Here is a 17,942-nt window from a genome sequence, read left to right on the forward strand (position 1 = left end):
GTCTGAGGTTCCGGCCGTAGTCTGGATGTGAATTTGTGGGGTCGGGGTTGTGGGAGGAGAACACTGTTTAACCTAGTGCAGACCTTTTTAGAAAATGTTGTAAACATGTCCTTTTCACTCTGAGCTTTGTTAGGAGTTCTTTGGGGGGAAGAGGGGAGGGGGTGTGGGGATGACTCCCCCAACCATGGGCAGGAGAAAGGGCTCCCAAGTCCGTCCTAAAGGAGGCAGGAAAACTGAGACTTGGAATCTTTACTGCCGTTGGGAGGAGGAGCAGAGGCTTCTGAGCGGGGCCGAGCTGAGGTCTGGGGTTGTTCATGTTTCCTTGGTCATTGACAACTTTCCCTGAGCCCCAGTTTTCATCCCTGTAAATTGGGGATAATACCAGCACCTTCCCTGCGGGGTGGCTGTGAAGACATCACATAAGGATTTTAATACTAAAGACTTAGGAGTCCAGGGTCTCATTACTTGGACAGAGAATCTGGAGATTTGGGAGAACAGCTGTGACTTGAAGTGACAGGCTTAGAATCAGGGTTGGATGTGCTGCTCCAATAACAGTGCTCCCTCCTCACAAATCCAGCCTGGGTTCCTGCCAGTGATTAACTAGGAGGATATGAACCCTTTAGAGTAAAACGAGCAAGTATGAATTTAGAAGCTCATCTTCCCACGGATGCTGTGTGGCGGAGACTGCTGCAATCCCCAGTTTACAGATGAGGAAACTGAGGCTCCAGGAAGTTTCAGTTATCTGCCCAAGGCCTGCAGCTGTAGGTAGCAGAGCTGAGGTTCGAATGCAGGAATGACCAAGTCCACTTCTCTGGTTCCCTCTCCCTTCCTTAGGCTTCCCTGTGCTTCAGTTTCCCCATCTATAAAATGGCATCTGCTCCAGGTTCCCACCTCCAGCACAGTTGTGCTGAATACGAGGCCCAGAGGGTTACATAAACCCTGGTTTGCCCAGAAGGGTGTCTCAGCTTCCCCATCTCCTGTCCCTCACACCAGAACGACTTGAGATTTTTACACAAACGGGAACTGTGTGTGGGGTGGTGAGTGAGCGGGCGTGTGTGTGTGTGTGTGTGTGTGTGTTTGCAACAAATATTTTATAATAGACAAGCCTCGTCTGCCACTTCTAAAAGTAGTGAAAAAAAAAAACAAAACTCACTTTAACAAAGTAAAAATAACCCAAAGCCTGAGTCACTGAAGTCACTGAACTCATCTGGAACTGGCTGCTCTGAGCTATGGCTACTTCTGCTTGCCCAGGGGCCAGAATTTGGGGGCATGGACTCCTGGGCTTTTAGGGGGAAAGTCCTAGTGGTTAGTTTATGGGTGCAATGACCGTTCCAGATTTTTTTTCCTGCAGGGAGAAATGTCTCCTTAAAATGCTCCATCTTCTCCCTCTTAAAAAGTGAGTTGACAATTGATAATTTTGCCTAGTGACGGGCACCTTAGAGCTTTTATTTCTTGGAGGCCAAACATTGATGTTGTGTGAAATGGGAGCTTGGTGAAGCCTTTGTGCGGATCTCAAGCTTCCTGAAAAATTTATTTACTGTGACTGTGATCCGCGGGAGCGAATTGATGTTTATCTATAGTCATTCGTGCCAGCAAGGAGGGGAAAATGCATAACTGCACTTTCCTTGGAAGCCTTGCGAGGCTGTTTAAATAAGTATGTAATAGTGAACTTTCAATAGCAGACAGGCAGCTGATGGACAGGGTACAGTGTATTATTAACCATAAGCAGGGTTAATCTTACCGCATGTTTTAGGAGAAACTTTATAACCTTCTGGCTGAGGAATTCATGAGAACCAGGTATTTGAAGCTAAGCAAAATTATCCTGGCCTTTCCAGTGGCAGAATCGATAATTCTGAGAGACACGTGAAGGAGGGAAAGCGGAGGCTGCAGCTGGGCCCACGTGAGCAGCCTGGCCACCTCCTTGTGGCTGGAAGGTCAGGAGAAGTTGAGTGGGGTCTAAGCTGGCAGGGAAGGTGAGGGACCTGGAACCTGGCTTTTCCTCCAGGTAAGTAACTTCTGCTGTTGCCTCCAGCTTAGAGGGTCTATGGGGACAGGGGACAAGGATATGTCTCTTCCCGCTGGGCCCTGGTTACAGTGCTTGACCCTTAGGTGGCACCCACCATTTTAAGTGCTAGAAGGGACTTGATGTGATTGTCCAGTGAACGTCTGTCTTTCTCCTTTGGACTAGAAGTTTTGTGCAGCCTGGAAGGCGTCTCGCTTAACCAGGGGGGCTCTCTTGACCTCTGGGAGAAAGTAGATAGACTCTCTTTGTTAGCAGCCTCCCCCAGTTCCCTGCCTGACCCTCGTCATCCTTGGGAGTGATGGAGCCTTCAGTGTCTGTCTTTCCCCCATTAGCTGGTCAGCCGCAAGAGCACAGGGACTCATCACATTCACCATAGTCTCCCCGGCCCCAGACACTGCCTGGAGTTTCTTAAAGGCTCAGCAACTGTTTGTTCAATGGCTGGCATGGATTTTGCTGGGAAGGAAACAACTGTAGTTAAGAGTATGACGGTCAGAAACTTTGGGATCAAATTCTGGTGTCTATGTCCTCAGGCAAGTGGCTTGCCCTCTCTGGACTTAGTTTCCTGGTCTGTCAAACTGGATAATGGAGGAACGGCCATCATCACTTTAAGTCTGTTTCCTTCTCCGTAAAATAAGTGTAACAATGCTACTACCTCCCTGAAGGGTGCTGTTGAGGAGTAAATGAGAGAATGCTGGTGGGGGACCCAGCGCAAGGCCCAGCATAAAGCTGGTGTTCAGTAAAGTGCAGCTGTCACTGTCGTTAATGTTTTATTGCTATTCCTGTTGTTATCACTGCTTTTGCTCTCCATGACCCAAGGAAGCTCACGGCCTCTGTTTTGTCTGCTTTGAACACTGTTGCTCCCTTTCAAGGTCTCAAAGAGATCTGTACAGAATCAGGAAATGCTGGTCTAAAGCATTTGGCACTGGAACTGGCCTGGAGTGAGTCCCCCACAACAGACCGTGGCATCTCTCATGGAACTGTTCTGTGCTGGAGCTAAGAGCTGCCCCCAGGGCCCAGGAAGCCCTGAGTCCCCACCTCGCCCTATCCTCCAGCACGGACGCAAGGGCCCAGAAGTTTCACATCCCCCAGAACCAAACAGAGCTAGCAATGAATCCAGGGACAGAAGATAGTTCGAGAGGCTTGGCCATGCCTGATAAGAGTGTCTCATGGAGGAGTGACAGCCTCTGGATTATCCATGCCACTGAGCACCGCGTCAGTGTGAAGAACCAAGAGCTGCCTGATGCTTAGAGCATTATCACCAGAGCCTGGTTCATATTCCCGCAGCTGCCCAGAAGGTCCAAATTAGAGCCTTTGGAGGAAGGGGGTGGGACCATGGTCTCAAGTTCCCTGACTGCCTGGGCCAAGGCTCTTTGTCTCCTCTGGGCTGCTTTCCTCTGTCCTTTCTGCTTCCCCTCTGTCCTTTCTTCCTGCTCTTCAGAAGCTAGTTGGGTTGGTATAAGTATCATCATGATGGCCCTTATGTGTGGAGCAGAGTGAGCGGTCAGGCCCCATGCTGGGTGCTCCCTGTGTGGGATCTCAGGAGCTTTTATTACTTTCACCCATTTTCCAGATGAGGAAACTGAGACTCAGATAAAGTCACTTGCCTGAGACCACACAGCATTCCTATCGCCTGTCCCTCTTCTCTGATGTGTTAAGTCCCCGCTTTCCAGTTCAGCTGTGTCTCTAGCCTGCTCTTTTCCTCCAGAAAGCGGGAGCAGCTCAGCCACTGGAAGGTGATGTGGGGGCCTCAGACCTGGGAGTATCCACTGGGACCCACAGGGTGGCCTTGGAATGAAGACCCATGTTGTTCTGGGCTGAGTGTGAGGGTCTCAGATACTCAAGTGCCTGGCTTGGGGTGGTGAACCCCATCATTCCTCCCCTCTTCTGTGTCATTTCCAGGGGGCCTTCCCTCCACTGCTCACATGCTAATCCTCAAGCCCTCCACCTTCAGACTGGAGCCTGGAGAGATGGGGAGAAAGCTGAGGCATTTGGATCTTTCCTTTTGGCTTGATTTCTAGAAACAAACTAATTCAAGAGCTTAGAGCAAGTTACCAGGCCACAGAGGGAGCTTAAACATTGTATTCATCATAGCCATAATCATTACTATATATTAATGTGTCTACTCTGGGCCAGATCTGGGGAGCCCCTAGATAAATAAAATAGGACTCCTGCTCTCAAATGGCTCACTGGGGAGAGAAGACCACCCGTGACAGCACGAGATGGAGGTTTCTAGGGCCCTGGGTATGTGCTGTGCAGGTGCTCAGAGCCAGGAGCTGGGAAGGAGCTGCAAAGAGACTGCTGTGGGTCTGGAAAGATGAGTTTGCCAGTCAGGGAATTAGGGTTTCCCTTTTACACCAGGGAACAGCATCAGACACAGGGAACAGCATGGGCTTTGGCATAGACGATGAGAACTGGGGGCCTTGAAGACTGGTAAATCATTGAGTTGGAGATTGAAGTCAGCTTGGAGCTGGTGATGAATGTTGTGTCAGGCAAGGCCTCCTGAGCCACCGTGTGGAGTTTGGACTTTTTCTGGAGGCTCAGGGTAAGGATTTGGGGGTTTAATTCTGTGAGCTACAGGAAGCTATGGAGAGGTTTGAACCTGGAGTGGCAGTGACAGAAGCCAGTTACCTTTTGCAGGGAACCCGCAGGCCGCGATGGAGAGGAGGGATCGTGCGGGTTAGAACAGAGTTAGGGAGACGGGGAGGAGCCACTGCTCCCTGTGTCAGGGGGGCCTGGGCCCAGCAGTGGTACTGGGGCTGCCCAGCAGAGGACTGATGCAGGGATGTTTCAAAGGCAGATTCAAGGCGGGCCTGGAGGGTGGGCTCTGAGGCTGCTCTGAGCCATCTGCTGACAGTTCTCTTTTCCATCCCACATTTTTACGCTCGGGACCTACAGAGTCTTGATTGCTGACATAATAATGTGGAAACACTTGGTAACAGCTGAAGGGGGCTGCACCCCCATCCCCGGGCAGAGCACACAAGAGCTGGGAGCCAGAGCCAATGTTACATCGTCTCTCTAGCAAGATCTTGCTTGGATCTCCCTTTCCTGGTTTCTCTCTTTGCATGCAGTGAAGACAGAGCCATGCCTCAGCTAGCACAAACTCTTTGTTCATTTACTCACTCAGCAGCCACCTACTGGGCTAAAGCTGTGCCCAGTGCAGGGAGACCTGGGGGTACATGGCAGACTGCTCCCTGCCCTTGGGGAGCCCCTAGTCATAGCTGCTGGAGACAGACCAGGGACAGGCGGGTGGAACCAGCCCAGGAAGAGCTATCCCTTATCCCAAGAGCCCGTGGGAGCTGAGGACAAGTGCTCAACACAGCCCGGGAGGCTGAGGAAAGTTCTGGAAGGAGGCCACCCACATCATAGATTAATGGAGGCAGGAACTGGGTGGCCTCATTCAACATGGGATCCCTAGGTCCCCAACAGTGTAGGATGGAGTGACTTGAAAGCTGAGACCTGAAGGATCACCAGGCAGTTCTGGCAGAGAGACAGGAAAATGTGTTCTAGGAGGAGGGAACAGCTTGAGCAGAGGCTTGGAGGTGGCTCTGCAGAAATCACCTGTGCAGAGTGCCTAGGACCCAAAAGCTGAGCAGGATGAGGCAAGAGCTGAGGCTGGAGGCTGGATGCTGTATTTTAGGGTCTAGGCCTCTGAGCTCATAAAAGTAGCTCACTTTCCTTCACAAACTAGCCTGTGGTTTCCCTTCTTCCTTAAGTTCTTGCCAAGCCTGGAAATCCGGGTTGGGTCACTGCTGGAAGGTGTGAGGTGAGACTTGAGTTTGCAGGCAGGGCGAGTTGTGGGCTAGGGGGTGGACAGCGGTGCCCTAGTTCACACCGAGCCTCCCCCATTTGTCAGGGGGCAGGCCCACCGTTTGAAAGCTGCCTTCCTCATGGGAGGTGCTCATATTGGATGGCACAATTGGATCCACAGGGATCCTGACTAGAGTCAGATAGAATTCTCCAGGGGAAGTTTGGGAATTTCTCTTAGCTTTACTGGGTGTATCATCAGTGGGACCCTGCAAGGATGTCAGATAAAACCCAGGTGGTCAGCAGGTCCCTGGGTCAGCACCCGTTGTGCAGGGTGACCTGTAGGCTTGGGGAGTGAGGCTTGAGACCCTGCATCCCCTTCCTGCCCAGTGTGGCCAGTGGGCAGCCCAGCGGGTGAGGTACCGTCTGGCTGGATTGAGAGCCAAAGAGGTAATGCTAATGTCTTTTAAAATTAGAATGAAAATGTTTATTGCAGAGAGCAGAACCTGCGTCAGCGCCGAGTCCTGTGGGAAGGGGACTGCTTTATCACAGCCTTTCGGTTTTATTTTTGCACATTCGCTCTTTATTTGCTGGTGGTGCTGCTTGACAGGCCCACAGAGTGGGCTCAGGCTGCCAGGCTGGGACTGGAAAGACATTGCTGCCGCCTGTGTCTGGACATCCCTGCCCAGGGTGAGTGCCAGGACATTCCTTCAGCTGGGAGGACCTGTGGACATGAGAGCAGGAGGCAGTGTCTGTGTGTGTCCCTGTGCCCGTGCATGCGCCCAGCCAGGTGTGTGCTGGGGTGGCTCTCTGCGTGTCTTTTTCTGTGTGATATCATGGCTTTTGGGGGATTGTCTGGGTGTGACTCTGTGTGTGTGTGTGTGTGTTCTTGAGTTGTGTGTGTCTGTCCTTGTGTGTCTTCGGGAGGTGATCATGGGTGTGGCTGGGTGTGGATCTGGGTGTGTTTCTCTGTGGTCCTGCATGTCTTTTTCTTTCTGAGTGTGGATGTATGTGAGCTTCTGGGGGAGGCACCTGGGTTCATGACTTCGTGTGCATCCGTACACCTGTGTGTGTGCACGTGTGAGCTTGAGCGTATGTGTAACAGTGTGTGAGTATGTGAGCATGCATTTAAACATGTGCGCACGTGTAGGGGAATGTGTCTCGGGGGAGGATGTTGTATGAGAGCGTGTTGTGTGCGTGTTGCATGTGAAAGCACATTGCACGTGAGCACCCATTGCGTATGAGAGCGTGAGCTGTGCTGTGAGTGCGTGCACACGCGTGAGGGAATGTAACATGTCAAGTGTATGCGTTTGCATGAGCGTGTTGCCCGTGAGAGCGTGTGTGGCAGCGCTCTCCTGTCCTCTCCCACTTAGAGCCCCCCCCACACACTTAGAGCCATCTTTGGGTAACTCAGCCTGTCACGAACCTCCCTGGGCTCGAGGACACTGTTGACAGGCTGCCAGGCTCCCACCTGGCCCGGCTCTGGTCAGAGACTCGGGAAACCTCCAGATGCCTCTGAGGGTGGTGCTGTTTTAACCCACCCTGCTCCAGCTGAGATTTTGTTGAGCTTTACCTCTGCAGCTTTAGTCATGTGAGCAACGGGTGCTTTGTTTCTGGGCACTGCTTTCTAAATAAAGTTATGATGCAGAATGTGCCTTTTCAAGGCATACCTGCCCTTGGTGATGGGAGCCCCTGGCTGACAGCGGTTGATCTGGCCTGCGGGGTGCTGGCGCCCTGGGCTTCATTTCCCCCAGCTGGGTGGTGGAGGCTCCTGCCACAGCCCTGGAGGTGCCTAGGGCTTCCCCGGATGCTGCAGCAGCCCTGAACCCTGCCACCCACTGTGCACGACCTGCCATAATCTCTTCTCTAGGGCAGAAAACCCACCTCCTGCAGGGAACTTGGTGACCATTGGACTTCTTCAGAAGAGAGGAACAGGGCTAGAGGAACCTCTTTTTAATCTCTATCCCCATCCAGCTCACCTCCTTGTCACTGGGAGGTGGCTGGTATGAGAGAGCTGGATTTTACAGAGTAGAAACCGGGTGCTGTGCAAAATTCAATACAATCGGGAAGTAGTGCTGAATGCAGTTTGGGAGCCTGGCTTCAAATGCTGTGTGGCCTTGAGCATGTTGCTCAGCTTCTCTGAGCCTCAGTCTTCCCATCTGTAAAATGGGAATTGGGGCAGTTTCTCAGGGCTGTCCCTCATTTGTTGCCTCGGAGCCTTTCTTGAACACGGCGGATTTGTGTGGGCTGACAGCTGGGTTCAGTGTCTCCTGCTAGCCTGTGATCATGGGCAAGTCATCCTGTCTGTGCCTCAGTTTTCTTGTAAAATTGGGCTAATAATAGTGCCTACTGCACAGCATGTTTGTGAGGGTTAAATTTCTTACTTTACATAAAAGGTTAGATTAAGTGCTATAGAGCGTGTGCTATTATTGTTATTTCTGGAGTGCCTGAAGCCAGATTAAAATATCCCCTCAGCACACAATATCGTCCCTTTTTTTTTTTTTAAACACAACTTATAACCCACTCTTTCTGCAGCTTTGCCCACTCTGTGCCATCAGGCGGCTGCGTGCCAGGCACCCGGCTGGGAGTGCCCGGGGCATCATGGCATGGCTCACGGGTGGGTGTTCTGCATGGGTGGGCTGGGTCAGATGCTGTGCTCGTCTCTCCTCCAACAGTTTGGCAAGGTGGGTACAGACTCGGTTAAGTCACTCTGGGCAGCAGCCAGGGGCGAGAGCCAACCGGCAAGAGAGCCACCTGGCAGCTCTCCCTGCCGGAGAGGTTCCAGCAAGCTCGGGCTTGTGGTGGCTGTGGGCACCCAAAACTGTTTTGTGCACTTGTCAAAAGGCGACTGATCTGAGCATTGGCGGCAGACAGCCGGGGGGAGAGCTGAGTGCAGAGGGGTATCCTCCCCGAGCCTGGCCCCACATGGTGCCCTGAGCCCACCCGCCTCAAGCCGTGTGAGGGGCATGCTGATGATGAAGTAACTCCGTCTAGCTGGATGAAGCCCTTCGCGTGAGTACGGCCATGTGCTAAAGCGCTTTGTGGGCATTGTCTCATCGCATCTTCGTAGAAACCCTTTAAAGTGGGTCCTACTTATTTTTACTTCACAAAGGAAAAAGCTGAGTCCCAGAGATGTTTCGGAATTTCCCAGATCTGGGTAGAAATTCTCGTTGCTCCAGTTGCTCCGTGACTTCAGGCCAGTTACTTAACCTCTCTGAGCCCCCAATTCTCCACTTCTTAGGGTTGTAGCAAGGATTCAAAGGAATAGCGTAGCTAAAACATTTAGCCTAGCATCTGGCCTTGTAAATGATTTTTTAAGAGGGTTGTTGTTGTTATTACTATGATTATTATTTCATCTTTTTACAAGGGAACATTCCTTTCAGTTTACCAGAGGTATCGACAAGATTCAAATTTGAGACCTTGATGTCTGCAAGGAGAGATTATTTTTAGGAGGAGAAAAACATTTTATTGTTATTGGCAACAGATGAATTTGTGAGTTTCCTGCCTAGTGGGGACACTGCTCTTACCTTGAGGGTTTTATCTTCTTGTGGGGGCAGAGCCTCTTCTGTTTCATGGAAAAGAAACTGCCCTGGGTTTTTGCCCCTGTGTCCAGTTCTATAACCAGACTCATTCAGATGCTTTGAGGGAAAGGTCCAATCTGTAGTAATTGCTCAACAAATGCTCGTTGGATGGGTGGAAGGATCATAGTCCCAAGTTTACTGCAGCTAAGAGGATGTTTGGATTTAGGGACAACCTGGCAGCTTCCCGCAGAAGAGGCGGACTGATGTGGGCACCTCCCTTCAGGGATGCACACTTTGCAGAGCTGTGGGTGCTTGGAACACCTCCTGGAGTTAATTACTTATCTGTGATTGTGATGACCAGAGGCAGGGTGATGGCAGAAAATTGAGATACTGTCTTAAAAGTTGAAGACCAGGGAATGAAATTTGAGGCAGTGAATATGACCTTGACAGACAGGTATGCATTGACTATGGGGGGAATTTCATTCATTCAGTGAATATTTGTGTGCTCAATGCTGTGATACAGGGAGACACCTTGTGGAACCAAGTGAAAGAGAAGGAGAACTGATATGTGAATCTCAAATAGACTTTTCAGAGACTGTGTCACAGTGAGGGAGAATTTGGGGCCACTCTCTACTATAATGGGCAGGATTCTTGTTGTGTGTGAGAACCTGGAACCAGCTTAAACCAAAAAGGATTTTTACTGGCTCACATGACCTGAAACTTCCAGGTCAAAGTGGCTTCAGGCATGGCTGTATCCAGCAGCTCAAATGATGTTGTCTCATCCTGCTCATCTCCTGGCTCAGCGTTCCTCTGTGTGGTTGGGCTTTGTTCTCAGCCAGGGCTCTCCCCTGGCAGCTCTCTTTCACCAGCATGGCAACTCTCAGGGAAAGAGCACCTTTGCCCCTGTAGTTCTAACAAATGTCCCAGGATTCATTCTGCTTGGGCCAACTTGGATCCATGCACTTGCCCAAGCTGTACTGATCTCCTGAACTGCTCTCTTCTCTTCTGCCTGTCCCATACCTACGTGCCCTTCAAGTCCTACTTGAGCTCCATAGCTTCTATCTATAGCCTTCTCTTTTTGCCTTTATTGTCTTTTGCATTTCTTCCTCTCTCAGAGCACCAATCATCTCTTTTCCTGCTTTGTAACTAATTTAGCTGCATCATGGCTGCATTGTGTTTACATCAGGTAGACCATGATCCCTGGCAGGCCAGTTTCATTTCTTACCTTTCTCTCTTCCCTTATATATAATATAAAAAACATGAGAGATGTGTAATGAGTGCTTGTTAGTGTGTTTGGGGTGTTAAGGATTTAATTTAGAAGCCAGATGGCTTGTGGGAGGTCATGAGTCAACAGGGTCCAAAGGGAACCCCAGGAATCATCTTGCTGAATCTATTCATTTATAATTGGGTCCCAAAGATTTGGGCCTCACTCAGGCCAGGTGGAAAAGGGGAAGGGGCCCAATTCAGAAGCTGAGCTTTCCGGGGTTCAGATCCCAGCTCTGTGCCCTTCAGGCTGTGTGACATGGGGCAAATTGCTCACCTCTCTGTGCTACCTGTTCCTCATCTGTAAAATGAGATCATTCACACACAGTGGGTTTAAGGAAGGGCCTGGGACTCGGCGAGTGCTCATTGATGCTTCGCTGTTATCCTTACTATCTTGCTGTTTTCAGAGCTACCAGGTAGAGAGGAGGATTATAAACTCCGTTCCTGTGTACTGGAGGAGGAAGTAGCAGCCCAGTAAGCTTCAGAGACACCCCAAGATCACAGAAGTGCTCCCTGCCCCACTCACCGTGACCCCCACTTCAGCCCTTACTCTTCACGTTGGCTGTCCTTTTTGAGACCATGTGGGCTTGCTGCTCACCATGGCCCTCAGAGAATGTTGATGCCACTTTAGAAGGAAGGGGTAGGGGTGGGGGACCATACGTCTCCCACAGAGGATGAGCAGGACCTCATCCATGGTGTTTCTCTGGCTGGGTTTTCGCTGCCATGTCTTGTGACCTACACTCCTCTAAGTAGCCACCCCTGGCGACCTGCCCTGTGAGCGGCTCATCACTGCCCCCAGAATAGACCTGGGAGCCATGCTCAGGGTTTGCGCAGTCCCTTCCAGACTCAGGGCCTGCTGCCCCTGCACACTGTGCTGTGCTCGTCCCCGGAGAGATGCGTCATCTGGTCTTCTCCCTGGCCGGACTTATTTATTTCTGCCTTCTCAGAAATATTTGGGGGTGATTAAAAGGAAATGTTCTTTTAATTGTAGTGAAATGGGGTTTGAGGGTTTGGGAATGATCAGCCGTGGCCTTGGGGGCCAGAGCCTGTTGATTTGATAACCGGGCTGATAGGCAACACAATATTGATTTCTCCACCTCCTCTCAGGGAGGTGACTCAGCAAAGGGGAGATGTTTTGAAATTCAGGAGAAGCCAGAAGGAAGCTGTGTGTGTGTGTGTACGTGTGTGTACACGCATGCACGCACACCGCTCTGCTGCTCCCTCCAGGGCATATAACTCACAAGCACCCCCCACCCCGTGAGGTGAGCCATGCGGGTTCCCACCTCTTCAGCTACCTTTTCTGGCACTTGTCTGGAGAAGAGTGAGGACTTTGGAGCTACACGGACCCAGATTCAAGCCTGCCTCCATCACCTCCTGGCTGGGTGGCCGTGTGTAGGTGGTTTCACCTCTCTGTGACTCGGTTTCACTGTCTGTGAAGTGCGGAAGAGCACACCTGCTGCACGAGATTGTTTGGAGAATTAACTGAGAATTTCTCTTGGTGATAATTAATGGCAGCTCTGATTGCAGTGGTGATATTAACAACTAACAACCTGTATTACTTGCTGATAGAGGAGCAGAGTGTCATGGGAGTGCCAAGGACGGTGATAGGTTTTGATGGAGGCAATCCTGGAAGACTTCCAAGAGAAGGGCCTTGAATGATAAAACTTCTCACATGTGACAGAAAGCGGAGGGGGTGGGAACACTTGTGTTTCAAGAATTCTTAGGCTCAAAGGCAGGGAAGTGTGGAAGCCTCTGGCCAGATGGGGGACCAGCTGCTGTCCAGCGTGGCTGGGAGAGGGGAGGGACTGGGAAGGGCGAGGTTGTGGCAGAAGAGGAGCTGTTGGGCTTTGTTTGGCCAGCAACTCCGATAAAATGGCTGACATACAAGCTTTGTGCATCGGGGCCCATTTGTTTTATCTGAAATTCAGAAGCAATTATAGTATATCGCACCTCCTCCCTTGTTGAACACTAATTATATGCCAGGCATTGTGCTAAGTGTTGACTCTCACCATCTTATTGAATCTGCACCTTTATCCCCATTTTACAGATGAGGAAACTGAGGCCCTTTGTAGTATCTACTGGTGCATCCGAATACATTTTCTTCTGTGTCATTCACCCCTTCCCTTAAATCAACCCTGAGGCTTGGCAAGACCCGACAATCCTCCTGTTCTGTGGCCAAGCCCACAGACCCCTCACCAGCCCTCCCACCTGATGTGGGTCGTATAAGTCCTTGGGCCACAAAAGTTTCTTTTTTGCAGAAACCTTTTTGACACTTAACTGGGGCACATACATCCTTCCTCAAGATCCCTTGCCTAATTCAATCAGCCGAAGATGTCATGTAGACGTCACTTACAATTCTTTTCTCCGTGTTGCCAGCTAAGTTCTTTTGTTGCCTCGGGGAGTTCCAGGAAGCTGCAGGCTTCACCTGGGCAGGGCCTGATGTCAAAACTGCCACCATATTTACTACATCCTCCCTGGCTCAGGGGAGTTTGGAGGGGTAGGGGTGTCTATGGCCGGTGGGATGCCCATTATGTAGATGGGAACCAGAGGGGGCAGGGGGCAGAAAGATCTGTGGTGGGACCTTCAAGCCTCAGTGAGAAAATTAAAAATTGCCTGAAATTAAAAATATGTAAGGATGAATGGGGAGGGTATAGCTCAAGTGGTAGAACACATGCTTAGCATACACAAGGTCCTGGGTTCAATCCCCCAGTACCTCCTCTAAAAATAAATAAATAAGTAAACCTAATTACCTCCCCCAACAAAAAATTAAAAATAAAAAAAGGGTGAAAAGTAAATAAATTGTATTATATACAAAATCCCTTTGTGCCAGGCAGTACCCAAGGCAGTGGCAATGCGAAGATGTTCAACACAGCTGGGTCCCTGCCCTTGAGGAAGTACCTGGGTGGGCAGACACCCTGCACAGAGACAGAGTTCACCTACTTCAAAGCTAAAATAAACTCTAGGAATCTTTGTTAAGCACCTCTAGGCACACCAGTGAAAATGGAAAAGCCAGTGATTCTAGAAGTCCCCACAAGGTGAGAAATAAGGGGGAATTTAGATGGGAGCAGCATCCACTATCTATCAGACTTGCTCTCTGAGCTGAACACTTTTCAGCCACATTCCCAGTGAGCCTCACAGCATCGACCCATTTCACATATGGGAAAACTGAGGTAGGGAGCAGTTAGATTCCTGCCCACAGTCTCTGAGGAAGTGACCACACTGGGATCTGAACCCAGCGTGCTCTGACCTCAAACCATCCTCTTTCATTTTCAAATGGGGAAGCTGAGGCCCGTAGCGGGATTGGGACTTGCCTTTCAGACGTGGAATGTCCTCATGTCTGCAGCTATTGGTTACCTCAGGGCTTGGTGAGGAGAGGATTAAGTTGGCTGTAAACTCATGAAATGAATAGAGGAAAACAGAAAATAAAACATAACAAACACCCTAGCACAGACTGTGGGCAAACTGTCCACAGTCCCTGTTTCAGGAGGTACCTGGGTGTCAGGAGCAGATTGCGCTTGTGTAGGATTCCTTAGCTCATGAAGCCACTTTCATGTAAGTTTCTTTGCTCTTTGAAACATGGGCACAGTAACCCTGTTTGGGGGGAATATTTCTATGCCTGCCCCCCTGAGTTGGAGTGAACCAGGAGAGGGGATGTTCAGAGGGGCCAGAAATGAGATTAGTGTGAAATCTAATGAGGCCCAGCAGTTGCCTAAAAGTTGGCAGCTCTTGTGGAAATGTCTCCAACCTAGTGCTACAGTGGAACCTGCAGAGGGTGGGACTTCAGGGCACTAGGTTTTATCAGTGCTCTAAGGCCAGTGACTTCGTGCCTCTTGCCCCTCACTGCTTCATTTCTAAAACAGATATTAACCAAGGCTCCTCTGTGCACTTAGGCAAATGCATTGCATGCCTGTGTGGCCAGGCTCAACGAGAAAGAGTTCTGGAATCAGTTAACAGTGTCTGCTGTAGGTGCTGGAGAGGGTAGTGGTGGTGTGTATGCCATTCATCCATTTATTCATTCAGTGTGCACGTCTTGATTGCTAACTATGTAACAGACACTGGAGACAAAGCAGGAAACAAAGCAGGCATGGGCTCTACCCACTGGAGATTTCAGGCTGGTGGAAGAGACAGAGTAAAGCTGTGTAAGAGTAGAAATTTTGTGTACTTGGATCACTGCTGGATTCTCAGCATCTAGCGTTTACCTGGCTCACCTGTGCCTTCAGATATTTCTTGAATGGACAGATGAATGAATGAGCCAAGTGCAGATGAATATGTAATTACAAAAAGTAATTTTAAAAAGACCTACATGGGAAAAGAAGGGTATGATAAAGGAAGAACAGTCATTCCCTCTGGTAGGAAAGTGTCATGTGATCAGAGGGTCACAAGTCAGCAAGAAAGACTGCATTCAGTAAAGAAGCAATAAGTGAACTTAAAATTCCAAGTGCTGTGAAATAAGAGATGTTGCAAAATGTTGTCTGGTGGGAACCTCTTGAGGTAGGGCAGTTAGGGAAGGCTTCACATTTGATTTTTTTTTAATATAATTTACTTTATTTTAAATAGTTTCAAAAAGATTTTTTAAAGTTGCAGGAATAATGCAAAGAATTCCCCCATATTCCCTTTACCCGCATTAACATTAACATAACATTAACATTCAGCATAACAGAACAACTACAGAATCAGGAAGTTAACATTGATACAACGATCTAGTGTACTAATCTTACTCAAATTTTGCCCATGGCTTACTAATGTCCTTTTCTGGTCTAGGGTCCCATCCTGGGTTGTGCACTGCATTTAGTTGTCATGTCCATTTTGTCCTTTACTGTGGAACAGATTAAAGTGCATGGACCCAAGTCAGTCCAAGCAGAGTGAATCCTGGCACTTTGCTAGCACTACTGGGAGAGAGGTGCTTTCTTTCCCTGGGAGTTGCCATGCTGGTGAAACAAGAGCTGCCAGGGGAGAACCCTGGCTGAGAACAAAGCCACTCACACAGAGGAAAGCCGAGCCAGGAGATGAGTAGGGTGAGAACATCAGTCGAGCTGCTGAGTACAGCCATGCCTGAAGCCAGACAGCCTGGAACGTTCAGGTCATGTGACCCAATAAAAATCCTTTTTTTGTTTAAACTGGTTATTGTTCATTGAATTATTCACTCAGTGAATATTTCTGTGCTCAGTGCTGTGATACAGGGAGAGGCCCTGTTGGACCAAGTGAAGGAGATACTGTTTGATGTCCGAATCTCAATTAGATTTTTTAGGGACTGTGTCACTGTGAAGGAGAGGCGAGTCTGGGACCACTCTCTACTGTAATGGGCAGGGCTCTTGTGGTTGCATAACCTTGACACCAGTGATGAGAACTGGCCTTTTATGTTGTAGAATGTTCCTTGATTTGGGAGTGTAGGATGCTTACTCTTGATTAGCTTCAGGCTCTGCATTTTGGCAGAAACACTACAGGAGTGATGTGTCCTCCTCCATGCATCGTGTCAGTAGACACGTGGTGACCCTCTGTCCCATTACTGGTAATGTTAACTTTAGTCACTTACTTAAGGTGATGTCGGCTGGGATTCTCCACTGTGAACTTAGTATTTTTTCTTTTTGTACTTAATAAGTATCTTGTGGGGAGACACTTTGAGATAGTGTACTCTGTTACTCATCATTCTTTTGCCCACTAATTTTAGCATCCATCAATGCTTCTTGCCTGAAATAGTTATTGCTGTGGTGTTTGCCAAATGGTGATTTCCTCTTTCCATCATTACCTCTGCATTTGTTAGTTGAAGAGCTTTTCTTTCTCCCCAACTTTTTTTAATCTATTCAGTTATTTATTTGTGTCCATATGGACTTATCGATTCATATTTTATTCTGTGTCCCTCCCTGTTTCTTTGTCCCCCCTCTATTTCTGCCCCACCCTCCTACCTCTTTGTCTTCCTCTCTTTTTGACTTCTTTTTTTCTTGATAAGGAAGCCATTTGACCTGTAGAGCTTCTCTCCATTGGATCCAGCTGAGCATGTCCCTGTGGTGTCATTTAACACTCCCCTCCATCCTCTGGGTTTCCTGGGAACTGGTGGTAGCCCGAGGCTTGATCAGACACCAGTTCAATATTTTTGGCAAGACCACATCTCAGGTGGTGGTGTGCCCTTCTGTCAGGAGGTACATGAAGTCGGGCTGTCTCCTTTTCTGTGACATTGAGATTGATCAGTGGTTTAGGCGCTGTCAGCCTGATCCATCCATTGTCAAGTTCCCCATCAGCTCTTCATCTGCTGAGTTTCGCACCCACTGATAATCATTTCCTGGGTCCATTAATTCATTAGGGTTTGCAAAATGTTGATGCATTGATTTTGTCCCTCCTCTCTTTCTTAGCAGGAAGATTTCTCTACAGAGAAACTGCCCCTCATCAATTATTTGCTTACACTGAAGGCAAGTGTGTCCAGGAAAGGGAGGATAAATGCTTAATTCTTTCCCTTTATTTGTCAGTTTTCAAAGAGTAAAGAGTTTGTTCCTTGGGATCCTCCAAAGGTGACCAGCAAGAGTTTTTCAAAAGTACCATTATAAACCCATGGACATAAGTGTTAATGGAGTGTCTTCATCCATTTCAGTTATTATCTTTATTCATGCTCAGATTCTCCCATCTCTGGTGCATGGGGACCTCTCCAAGTTGACTCTTGAATCCTTTGGACTCCTCCAGTGGTCTTGGACAGTCTCCTTGCTTTCTGGGAAGATTTCCAGACTCAGTGTGTCCATTTCCCAGCACATCTTTGGACTCAGACATTTCTCCAGGAAGCCCTGGATCCCTTTACTAGGAAATGGTATTTAGAGACCACAGTCTGATGCTGAATGAATGTCAGAATATCTTAATGCACCTCGGGGCATTTAGTGTCCACAGTGGATGGGATGGTGGGGAAGGGGACAGGGGAGTGGCTTTGAACTTGGATATCATTTCTTTTCCTACCCTGTCCCAAGCTAATGACCTACTGGGAGCCATTTATTCACTTTTATTCCTTTCTCCCAACTTCTTCATTTAGAAACCAGGGTGAATCTCCCCCATCTTCAGTCCATCCCCTTACTTAGGATTGGCATTTTCTTGGGAAAAGTCTTTGAGGTCAGAGAACCTCTAGAAAAGTGAGGCCACTTGTGGCCCACTGATCCCTGCCTGGGTCCTGCCGTGCTTTGTTCAGCCACTTGATGTGATACAGCTTGGTGAAGAGGGGATGTCCCTGCTCTTTGCTTCTTAGCATCTTCTGTGGGGAGCCATGAGGAAGTTCGCCGAGGGACCATCAAATCCAGGCCAGACAAACGACAGATCATAGCCCTTCATCAGAGCGACTTAAAAATTAATACGAGCCTCTGAGTGTTACCCCTGCCTTTATCTGAGCAGCCTGCATGTCTGTGTTTGAGATTAAAACT

General features: G+C 49.1%; 1 protein-coding gene across 7 annotated transcripts in view; it reads left to right on the plus strand.

Moving 5' to 3' along the window:
- CUX2 (cut like homeobox 2) overlaps positions 1 to 17,942 on the plus strand; it is a 241,003-nt gene that overhangs the window by 45,243 nt on the left and 177,818 nt on the right. The window contains exon 1 of one of the 7 annotated variants that reach the window (XM_074356282.1): positions 8,556 to 8,779. The exons of the other annotated variants lie outside the window; for them this stretch is intronic. The gene's annotated coding sequence lies outside the window, so the exon portion shown is untranslated. Of the gene's footprint in view, positions 1 to 8,555; positions 8,780 to 17,942 lie in introns of those variants that run through there. 7 annotated transcript variants of the gene reach the window in all.

The sequence above is a fragment of the Camelus bactrianus genome, chromosome 32 (genome assembly GCF_048773025.1).
Source record: "Camelus bactrianus isolate YW-2024 breed Bactrian camel chromosome 32, ASM4877302v1, whole genome shotgun sequence".
Classification (NCBI taxonomy): domain Eukaryota; kingdom Metazoa; phylum Chordata; class Mammalia; order Artiodactyla; family Camelidae; genus Camelus; species Camelus bactrianus.